This window comes from Berghia stephanieae, chromosome 7, assembly GCF_034508935.2.
Source record: "Berghia stephanieae isolate SIO BIC M18660-M18661 chromosome 7, UCSD_Bste_1.3, whole genome shotgun sequence".
Taxonomy (NCBI): domain Eukaryota; kingdom Metazoa; phylum Mollusca; class Gastropoda; order Nudibranchia; family Aeolidiidae; genus Berghia; species Berghia stephanieae.
Window position 1 is genome coordinate 49,127,065 of NC_088366.1, and position 12,032 is coordinate 49,139,096.

The 12,032-nt window shown below is 35.5% G+C and overlaps 1 protein-coding gene and 1 long non-coding RNA gene across 6 annotated transcripts in view; one reads left to right on the forward strand and one right to left on the reverse strand.

The window, feature by feature from the left end:
- Positions 1-12,032, forward strand: part of LOC144977420 (uncharacterized) — a 241,665-nt gene that overhangs the window by 100,346 nt on the left and 129,287 nt on the right. The window lies entirely within an intron of this gene.
- The window catches only part of LOC144976250 (uncharacterized), a 1,612-nt gene continuing 1,054 nt past the window's right edge, over positions 11,475-12,032 (reverse strand). Inside the window, exon 3 of the long non-coding RNA XR_013646077.1 lies at positions 11,475-11,491. This is a non-coding gene — a long non-coding RNA (uncharacterized LOC144976250). The remainder of the gene's footprint in view (positions 11,492-12,032) is intronic.

Consider the following 12,032-nt stretch of genomic DNA (forward strand, 5'->3'; position numbering starts at 1 on the left):
GACAACGACGTCTCTGACGCGTCTTCCTGGGCCGAAGGTCGAGACACATTGAATTGCATCAAATTTCGTGACCTTAAACTTTACTCTATGCTATGTTGCGGCTATGTGGTCTTGTGCTATGACACTCGCTTTCGGATCGGAAGGACCGAGGTTCGAGTCGAGTAGAGCCTTCTTCGGCGTATAGTTTGAGTCCTTGGAAACGACTCTTTACTCACATTCTCTCACCGTACTCAGGTGTAAACTGAGGTGTCAACTGAGTACCTGGCCGTTAACAGCGTTGTCTTTGTCCGAAAAATTATTGTAATATCGCCAAACAGGCGTCGTGTCCCGTCCTACATGTTGAATATTGCTGTTGAACAGGGACCCCTTGTAAAGCGCTTTGAGCACATCTAGTGGATATTGCGCTATATAAAAAGCTAAATAAAAAAAAAAGCTCAATTTTCATGGCTACCAACCCTGTTCGTTATTTTCCATCAATCTTTTTAAGCTTGTTCGTGATAAGAATGTTCGTTAAAATCATAATCCACAGTATTTGCGGCGCTGCACTGCGGCTGACACCTGGGTTATCCCAGTCTTCTCTTGGAATAGACCTTAGAGACAAATTTCCCCTATTGGATGAATAAAGGGAATTTAAAAAAAAAAAACATTTAAAAAAATAATTATTTGATTATTTGAAAAGGTTGACAATAATTTAATCTTGCTGAACCAATCATATTCCACGAAACACACGGAGTGACTATTGTCATGGCTAACCAGCCCACCTTGTTCATTAATCATACTGAACGATCCGATGAACCTTATAGACAGTTCGAAGATGACGTCAATCAGGTCTTTGTTATTGTTTTTTTTGCCATCCGCGTTTATGAGTAATTCTCACTAAACTGTATTAACCAGACTATAAACGTTCATGATTACACATAGTTTGTGTGTTGGTCCGTTATACTTCCGGATGGCAATGTTATGAGCTTCTTAGCCAAGCGCATACTATCTATAAGCGTAATATACAGTTTTTTATTTTTTTCACTTTAAGGGTTTTACGGCGCTTGCAACACATTAAGGTCAAATCAGCGCCAGTAAAAAGGAAGGAAATGGGATGGTAAAAAAAGTTCCGAAATTACAATTAAAGCACCAAATAAAAGGTAAGACAAATGGGAACTGGTTCAAATAGGAAACATATGTAGATTCCAAGAGCATACTATCAAAGTACTTAGTTGAGATCACCTAAAAGTCTCATCCAGACACAAACACAGGTCCCGACTAAGAGGAACACACTCAAATGTTTACAAATCATATATATAATATGTAAACAACACATAATACATTACATAACAGAGAGATGATTTACAAGGGAAAAAAATATCCTCTCCCAAAACTAACTATACATTTGACTATTTCCCTCTCAGCCAGGGTATCCGGTCAGGGCCAGGACAAAACCAAATAATCTCATTCCAAGACAAAGACAGAAAGCTAGTTGGAAAACAGACATAGGGGAATAGAAGACACAGTCAGTACCTCCCTGCCCACTATGGGAGGTAAGGAACCTCACCCACTTGAAAAGCTTGACATTGACGTGCCTGATACCATTATATAATGTGTGGCAATAACAACGAACAGCCATCTACGGCTTTGTGCGGCTATGTGGTCTAGTGGTATGACACCCGCTTTCGGATCGGAAGGTCGTGGGTTCGAGCCTCGCTCGGCGCATAGTTGAGTCCTTGGAGAAGGCTCTTTACTCACATTCTCTCACCGGACTCAGGTGTAAAATGAGTACCTGGCCGTTAACAGTGTTGTCTCTGTCCCAAAAATTTGTTATATCGCCTGACAGGCGTCATGTCTCGTCCTACATGTTATGTGTTGCTGTTGGCCAAGGACCCCTTGTAACGCGCTTTGAGCACGTTATGTAAAAGCTCAAGTATATACCAATACACACAGTGCTATTGTTTTCATTGCTGTCAACCTTGTTGGTTAATTTTCATTAATTCATATCAACCGTGATAAGAATTTTCATAATCGTAGTTAACTGTATTTGATAAAGCTTACTTATCAGATGCTAATATTATGTTGTCTTGTACCGCTGAAACAACTGGGTGGGGCTCCTGACCTCTCATAGTGGGCAGGGAGGCACTTTCTGTGTCTTCTAATCCCCCTATATTTGTTTTCCAATATGCTTTCTGTCTTTGACTTGGAATGAGATTACTTGGTTTTGGCCTGGCCCTGGCCGGATACCCTAGCTGAGAGGGAAACAGTCAAAAGTAGAGTTATTTTTGGGAGATGGTATTTTTTTCCTTGTAAATCATCTCTCTGTTACGCACTGTAATTTGTTTTAAAATTATTTCTCCGACGAGCATAAATGTGTATCCAGAGGAGAAAAACATTATAAATATGATCATGTTTTGACTTTTATACTTTTGATCACATGAAATATTAAAAGTTCTAGCCAGCATGAAGAATAAAAAGTACCGATTTTCTTTGCTTAGAACCACACTGATGCTCGCTATTGCTGGGCGACGTGACGTCAGACTATTGAATCCAATTACACTGTCTTTTTATCATGGCCACCCACCCTGTTTCCATCAGTTCATTTTAACCGTGTTCGTAATAAGAATGTTTGATAAAAGCGTAATCTACTGTATTATTATAAACGCCTGGCATGTGTGTGATACCATTATGTTATCTTTTATTACCGTCACAACAAACACATTCCACGAAACACGGGGTGCGATTATTATCATGGCTACCTACCTACCTACCTACCTACCTACCTACCTACCTGCATACCTACCTACCTACCTGCATACCTACCTACCTACCTACCTACCTACCTACATACCTACCTACCTACCTACCTACCTACCTACCCACCTACCTACCTTGTTCGTTGTTTTCCATCAATTAATTTTAACCGTGTTCGTGATAAGAACGTAGATACGTTACAACCGTAATTTGCTATTTGTATTTGTAAAAAAGCAAAAAACAAAACAAACCCCCCCCCCCCCCCCCCAAAAAAAAAAAAAAAACAACCAAAAAACAAAGCTTGGCATGTATGATACAATTTATTTATCTTCTATTAATTATTATTAATATTATTATTATTATTATTATTATTATTATTATTATTATTATTATTATTATTATTATTATTATTATTGTTATTATTATTACTATTATTATTATTATTATTATTATTATTATTATTATTATTATTATTATTATTATTATTATCACTATCATTATTATTATTATTATTATTATTATTATTATTATTAGTTATTATTATTATATTATTATTATTATTATTATTATTATTATTATATTATTATTATTATTATTATTATTTTATTATTATTATTATTATTATTATTATTATTATTATTATTATTATTATTATTATTATTATTATTATTATTATTATTATTATTATTTTATTATTATTATTATTATTATTATTATTATTATTATTATTATTATCGTTATTATTATTATTATTATTATTATTATTATTATTATTATTATTATTATTATTATTTATTATTATTATTTTATATTATTTGCTTTGCATTATTGATTTTACTTACTTGATTTGTTGATTGGAAATAATATTATATTCCTGTATGCGTTATATTGGCAATTGCCCAAAAATTAACCCTGTGAAGATATTACTGTTACGACAATACGGCACACAGCACACACTGTTGTTATTATCAGGATAACCCTTGTTCTTAATTGGCCTTGAAATCTTCGTGTAACAACTTACATGTAAATGAATATATTATTATTATTATTATTATTATTATTATTATTATTATTATTATTATTATTATTATTATTATTATTATTATTATTATTATTATTATTATTATTTAGTATATTGTTACATTATTAGTCTATGAACATAAAGCGAATTCGCCGTGACCTTTAAATCGGGTCAAGTGGTCTGAAAAATAAAAGTCGCTTTAACTGTAACAACTAATGTGTAAATTATATATATATATATATATATATATATATATATAATATATATATATAATATATATATATATATATATATATATATATATATATATATATATATATATATTATATATATATAATATTATAATAATAATATTAATATGTGTATATTTAGCTAATACACCGTGACCTTAAAAGGGGTCGAGTGGTCTAGCTGAGTAGAGCTTGAAGAGTTACAGGGCAAGCAAGGTCAATAAGTAAACATGACGTTGAAAGGGGTCCGGGGTCAAAAGACAGGAGATTTAGGGGTAGGGCGTGGGAGGGGGGGGGGGGGGGGGGGTGGTAAGATCCGATGCAGTCTAAGTCAAATTTTATGTACAGGAGAGTCAAAATTAGTTTCTAGTCCGGCTACGACTTAATAATAGCATTGTGAAATTATGGACAATGGGAGTTGTTTTAACGTTGACAAATACAACAAATAATGATGAGGATTATAATAATGATGATGATGGTGATAATGATGATGGGAATGATAATAATAATAATAATAATAATAATAATAATAATAATAATAATAATAATAATAATAATAATAATAATAATAATAATAATAATGATGATGATGATGATGATGATGATGATGATGATAATAATAATAATAGGTCACGAAACTTTAAAATTTCCGATCCTTCTTTGAGTTGGGTTGGCATATGTGTATTGTGTAATCCCTAGAATTTAATTACACACACCCCCTTTCCCCCCCCCCCCCCTCTCTCTCTCTCTCTCTCTCTCTCTTTACTTCACTCTCTCTCTCTCCTTCACCCACTCTCTGTCTCTATCACACACACAATCACTGTCTCTCTCTCTCTCTCTCTCTCTCTCTCTCCTTCACTCCCTCTCTATCTCTATCACACACTCTCTCTCCACCTCTCTCTCTCTCTCTCTCTCTCCACCCTCCCGCCCCCTCTATCTCTCGCCCACAAACACGCGGCAATGCAACAACACAACAGCAGCAACAAGAATGGGTCGTATCATTATTATTATTATTATTACGCAGCATGTTCCGTGTCATGTCAGCATGACCCAGACATGCATTCTCGATTCAATCACGCGAATCAAACACACACACACACACACACACACACACACACACACACACATACGTGTATTCGGCCTTAAATGAGGTCTGTGTCATTCAAACGCACAATGAGGCCCTATAGAAAGAACTGCTTTAAACAGTTTTTATAAGACGTTCTGGCAAGAAGCAATGATCCACAAGATGACTGCAACTTTAAATTTGAGTTAAATATTATTTGAGCTTTATATTGCCACGAATCAAAATGGGGACATGTGGCCAAAGGAGGTCCAATGATGGGTAATGTGTAACCAGTGTGTATGTGGAATGAGGCCTTATGATTTGTGTGAGAACAGATTGAGGTCATAGAATAAAAAAAACCCATTACCATAACTTGGTAACTAAGACTCATGAGAGTTGGAGCTTATTCCAGTTTGGGTAAGAATGAAGTAAGACACCAATGATGCATTACTCTCAATAGGATTCAGGATGCTAGTATTATCGCAGAGACACTTTCCCAACAAAACCGGTACTTGTTACACCTAGGTTGAATGGAGCAGTCAGTAAATTTTCTTGAAAAATTGCAATGGACTTAGCCAGGTTCGAATTTGGACCGCTTGATCCATAGTCCAATCACCTGCCATTAGCCCATAAGTACAATGCATCTCATATTAAGCGATATGGTAATGAATAGTAGATGAAGATTAAAGAAAAAGGATTTTTAAAAAAAATCAAATGAAACCAATGCCAGCTCAACATGCCTTCTCTCTGTGCCTTTCTGGCACTGATTTGCCTTTAGCTAACTTGTACAAATTATTAATAGTAGTTATAGAGGTTCAAATCCAATACATGCACAAATTTGCTTCCAGACAGGTAAGAGTCGTATTGAATCAGGACCACATCAGCACAATGCATCTTGTACAAGCCGAGCTGGATCTAACCAAACTCCAGTAGCACTGTTTGTTCTTTTGATAAAAACTTCAAACAGCTCTCAAATTTATTTAGACATGAAGTGAGTAGAAAAGTGCCAGAAGACAATAGAGAACAAAAAATTTTTTCGCGGCGGTGGTGGGGTTCGAACCTGCGACCTTATTGGTACGACAACTCCGCGCTGTTCTCTATTGTCTTCTGGCACTTTTCTACTCACTTCATGTCTTGTTGTTGCCAACATAAGTGCCTGCTCCACTCGCTTTTCTGAATTAAAAATTCACCCCATACACCGGAGCATACTCAATGTCTCAATCGTTTCTATGTTATATGTTTGTGATGAGAGTATTGGCTGTTGGGCTTGACTGCTGGTCAAAATTACTTCGCGATGATGGTGAACGAATCGGCGATCTCAAGAAGTGGGTGAGAGAGGGATCTAGAAATGACTTTGGGTTTGAAACGAATATTTTTGTGTTCGTGGATAGCTCACACGGTAGAGCCACGCTCTCACCTGCCAGGCGGGAGTTGTACCAATAAGGTCGCAGGTTCGAACCCCACCACCGCCGCGAAAAAATTTTTTGTTCTCTATTGTCTTCTGGCACTTTTCTACTCACTTCATGTCTTGTTGTTGCCAACATAAGTGCCTGCTCCACTCGCTTTTCTGAATCAAATTTATTTGCAATTTTTGTGAAGAGAACTGAAATACCCATTTTGTTTTTCTATAATCCAGCTACAAAATCTCCCCATGAGCAATATGGGAGCAGGCACTGATAAAGCATGTGCAATTGGTGGATTTGTATGGGACAGTGCGATACAACCCTACTGATTACATACAACCTCCATCCAATTAAACGTGACCTCTCCAGGCATGGTGCACTGTATGAAACAAACTTAAAACGCCATCATGAATCATAGACGTGTGACAAAACAAACCACAATGAAACATTTTAAAAATTGCCACAACTGTTGAATAATCATCAAAAGGCAAGAATAAATTTTAAATGAACTTTATTAAACGTTTCGATTGACTTTGTATTAATTACAATTACGTTGATTGGGAATGTTCACAAAACTAAATTAAATAAGTGTTGTCATGTTTATCATGAACAAGAAAATTTCACTTGATTGTTAGTGATACACAACCAACCAAATAATATTTCGAGGGTTCAAATCATAGATAATTTTAGTAGCTTTGAATGCCGATTCATGATGTATAAAGATCAAATATAAAAGAAAAATACACAACAAAATTATAAGCTACATGTAAGCATAACAAGTAAGTTTATGGGGAATATAGGATCCTGTGTTCACCTGTGTTCCTCTTTAGGATCAGGATAGAATACATTTAATAATAACATTTAAGGTTGATGAAAGAATGAGTAAAAATAAAACTAATACTAACCAGAAAAGGGTATGATAAAAGTCTGATGGACGAATGAAAGCTACTACTTTAGGTAAAAAATAAATTCAAGTTTAAAATGAGTAACACTGAATTGGATTTATATATCAAGTAACAGCATTAACCATGGCGGTAAGGGTTAGAGGCCAGGGGGAAAATAAATTAAAAAATGATCCTTTTTGAGTTCATCCCATCACACAGAAAGTGCATTGAGTTACATTTATCTAAATCATACAAATCATTTAAAAAGTGAAGAAATGTAGGCATCATGATTCATATTTTAACAAATAACATTTTTATTAGGTTTTCAACCAATTTTTCAAATACATCTATATAATCATAACAAAAACATTTGTGAAAAAAAAATATGATGGTGATGATGATGATGATGATAATGGTATATCACTTTTATTTACTTTCATGTACTCAGATTAATTTTCTATTTTAACTTGATTAGAAATCTTCGGTACTTTATTTCTTGTTGCCATCAATTCCCTTCCATATTTATTGAGAATTCTAAAACATAGCATTTCCAACCTTTTCACAGTGTTAAATTCAGTACTTTTCATAAGTCGTAAGAAATTGTGAATATTAGGATTACCGATTAATCAACATTGAATTAGACAACATATATTTCTTTCATTCACATTCGAGGAAAAACTAACAGACAGTGATATTCATATTCTTGTTTGTTTGTTTGTGGGGTTTAACGGCGCTTTCAACACAAATTAGGTTATATTAAGAGCCAATATCCATATTCAATAATCCCAAAAAGCTCACATATATACTTTTTTCTCTAACTTATTTTTACCCCATCTCCCTCGTTCTATTAGAAACAAATGCAAACTTGTTTGTTTATCCAACCCCTGAAAATACCGTCTATTGCAGTGTAGTGGTCAACTGTGCACTAAACCTTAAGTACCATTTAAAGGACAAGGTCAAGTGCAAGTTGGAGATTACTATGGAACAGGAAAAATAGACAAGCAGGTGTTCAGCCCACTGTATCCTTCCTTCACTGGCTCCATGAGTAAATACACTCAACAGTATTAATCATACAAGGCCAATGAACAAGTAATGTCGCCTATTTAGCCTCTCCCTAATGCCAACTTACTAAGTCTAATTTTTGTGATAGAAATACAGTGAGACATGTTCACCATATTCAAGTATTCTTCATATTTAAATTATGACCTGATGTTCTTAAAAAGTTTGAATGAACCTGTAATTGCCACCTCTTCATTCCATTCTTGTATATACATGCCTTGTATTCTTTGTAAAGAGACAAGAACAAATCAACATGTTTTACACTTTGTAATTCCCAATAAATCCCCAGACCACAATGGTACAATAAAGTTTTTACTAGACTAGCCCAGGTGACTGCATTTGGATTACAAACAGTCATTTTTAACAATTCATCATATATAAAATTATTAACAAAAGAGAGCATTTATACAACACAATATCCACTAACGTGCTCAAAGCACTTTACAATGGGTCCCCAGCCACAACAACACTCAACACAAAGGGCGAGTCATGCAGCATATTAGACTCGAACATTAGTTTTCGGGACATTGACAACATTGTTAACAGCGAGATACTCATTTTACACCAGAGTATGATGAGAAATGGGATTTAAGCGCTTTTCTCGATCAGGACTCAACTACTCAATGGGGTTTGAATCCATGACTTCAGTTAACACTGGATCAGAAGTCGTGTTGCTAACCTCTAGACCACATAGCAATACAAATTATCATGTAAAGGAAATAATTTTAAAAGTACTCATGTCACCACAAAAGTTATGTGTGATAGTGCATTTCATCAGCAAGACAAATATAAAACACAATCGTCCATTAAAAAACACTATTGAATAAAAACATGTTTGAGTTTCATAACATCATCCATTAGCTAAAAAAAAATTCTTTAGCAACAGGCAATTTTATAGACAGACATGTTCAGCCATCGTAAGAGTCATTGATATCTGAAAGATATCATGTACACAATATTCTTATATCAAGAGGAGGTTAAAAAGAAAGTGACAACAATTTTTATATGGATTTGATATAATCAATCATGTAGGGTTACTGGTTATTTTTGGGACTAATACTTCCTACAGATTTTTTTGTTTCGTTGTAACAGAATCCTTAACATTTCGCCATGACCTTGCATTTAGACATTGTTCTTGATTTAATTGCTCTTTCAATATCTGCTTTACGGGTACTTTTTTCATTCTTATGAATACCGAAAGGTGTTAAAGAACTGCATTCTTTCTGCTTGTGGTCCATTTATGCCTTTTCCACTTTTTCTCGTATCAGAGGAATTCTCATTCAGTCCCACACGTTCATATTGCTACAATAGGTATGGCTCCTGATCTCACTTGGCCCTAATCTTGTGTCTTTTTGGCATTTCTCCCTTCTTCATCCATATCTGACTCTCCTGAGCTACTGTTGTTATCTGGTTCCAATTCAAAATTTCCTTCCAGTGAGTAGTCCTCCACAGAAGTGCTTTTCTCAGCGTTGATTTCATAAGTATTTTTGCACTTTGGCCTTTTGGAGAATGTCATGAGGTAAGCGATAAAAATCGCGGTGAACGCGGATATCATGTCCCAGAAATTGAGCTAATGGTCTTGTTAGTGTCAGAAATTTCTAAAGCTTTGGGATATGTTTGTAACTTGTTTTCTTAAAGACGTCCAGGTAAAAATATGTGGATTGGAAAACACCAGCTTCAATGCCATAACTCTAATGACATCGCTTCCCAATATGGCCTCCTCCATTTGGAGTAGCGAGAGGTATTTGCTCTTTATTGATAATCTACTCTTTCCCTCATGATGGTGTCAATCTTGGTCAACATTGAGTGTGTCAGTAGTACAGCTACCGGCGATTGAATTTGCTCTGATTTCTATGCGAGTGGCTGTTTGAACAAGTCTTCTTTCTGTTTCTGTAAGAGATTGAATGATCTCATCATCAACGGGTTCCTGATTTTTTTTGCCATTTCTAAATTCTCTAGATCAAACGCTGAACTCACCACCTTTTTTCTGTTGAAAAGAGAAATTTCACACAAAGCTGCTTTTGCTACAGAGGGATAATCACCCACTTTTAGATTCTTAACATAACTGTACAGTTTTTTACATCCTGACAACAAGGGAGTAGTTGGGGGCTGTTGAACTTCCTTCTTTCTAGTGATTGGCTTGCTGATGATGAAATGTGATCACACCAGTTTCCAGTGAAAAAAGGGATAAAAAATTATCAGCATTATCTTTCTGCATTTGGTCACTCTTTTGGATGGATGTGACTTCAGTATGAATGCACATTTCTTTACAGAGAATCCGAGCTTGAGAGCAAGGAAACCTTCCCAAATGAATGGTGTTTTTCATCCGAATACTCTGCAACACTGCGGACAATTCGACAAGGTGTCAAAGATTTTCACAAGGAAGCATCTGTGAGGGATTTAATATTTCCATTTGACCAATCTTCTAAATCTTACGATCGCGCAAGATCTCTCATTCTACCACTAATATGGCCAGCAGTGTGCTCTCAACATCACGTTTGTGTGTAGTTTGCTCTCCAAATGCAATAATCAATGCATCGCTTTTTGCCTTCGGGGAATCGAGTCATCTTTCTCTTTAGTAAGGACATTTGCCACAAGGACTTTGAAACATTCTTTGGTACAGGGTAAATAAGACTCCCTTCCCTATAGGCCCGTCTAGGTTTTCTTGTACGCGGGTTAAGGAATGAGCTGCTACTTTCTATTTGCGATAAAGCCAACAGTGGGACAGGGAACAAGTGCTCAACTTGTTACATTTTTCTTGAATTTTAGAATCAATAACTTCTCTCTTTTTCCAATACTCAAAGTTTGTTGTAATCTCCTTTTTTATTATCTTCACCCAAGCTTTCCTTCTCTCATTAGACCTTTTGGCAATGGACATATTTGGCAACAATAACTCATTTTTGTGCTTCATTCTAAATGTCTAGCCATTTTGTAATCTGTTTATCACAATAAAAACATGGAATGATATTTACTCCATTTCTTAAATGTGGGGTAATCAATCGGTGGGAGCGTCATGTTTGTTGTGAACAGCATGGGATACTGAGGGCTTGCACTTCCAGAAGAGGAGCAAGAACGTGATGTGTTGATCCACCGGGTAGCTGAGAAATAAGAAGAAATGAACATTATAATGTGGCTGGATGAAAATGGAGTCCGATTTTTTCTTATTTTCTCAGTCCACTCATGAAAGTTACAATTTACAGAACATTCAATGAATTAACACTCTTAGCCAAAACAGTCAGTTAGTCGGCAATTTTTTTATCTTCATTTTTTCACCCATCCACCCACATCACAATGGATCCACACATGTGGACCTCTATTTGAAAATGTCCTCTTGTGTGGCTGTGTAACTATGGATGTCCTCATTTTTGACGCCTTTACAAGAGCACAAACACACACATGCAAAATAAAAAAGAAAGAAAAGATAAAAAACATTACCACAACAAAGCAAACGTCTACAAGACAGAGATAAAGAAAGACGTGTATCATAATAAGACAGAAATAAGTAAGCCAAATGGTTATGTCACTCGCCTTTGGTCTCGAGGGCAGGGGTTCAAATCCACAGTGGAATTTTTTTTTCTCAAAACAGAAGTTTTCACGGTGTCCCATAGTTCTATCGCACACATACTTTAAAGGGGGTGT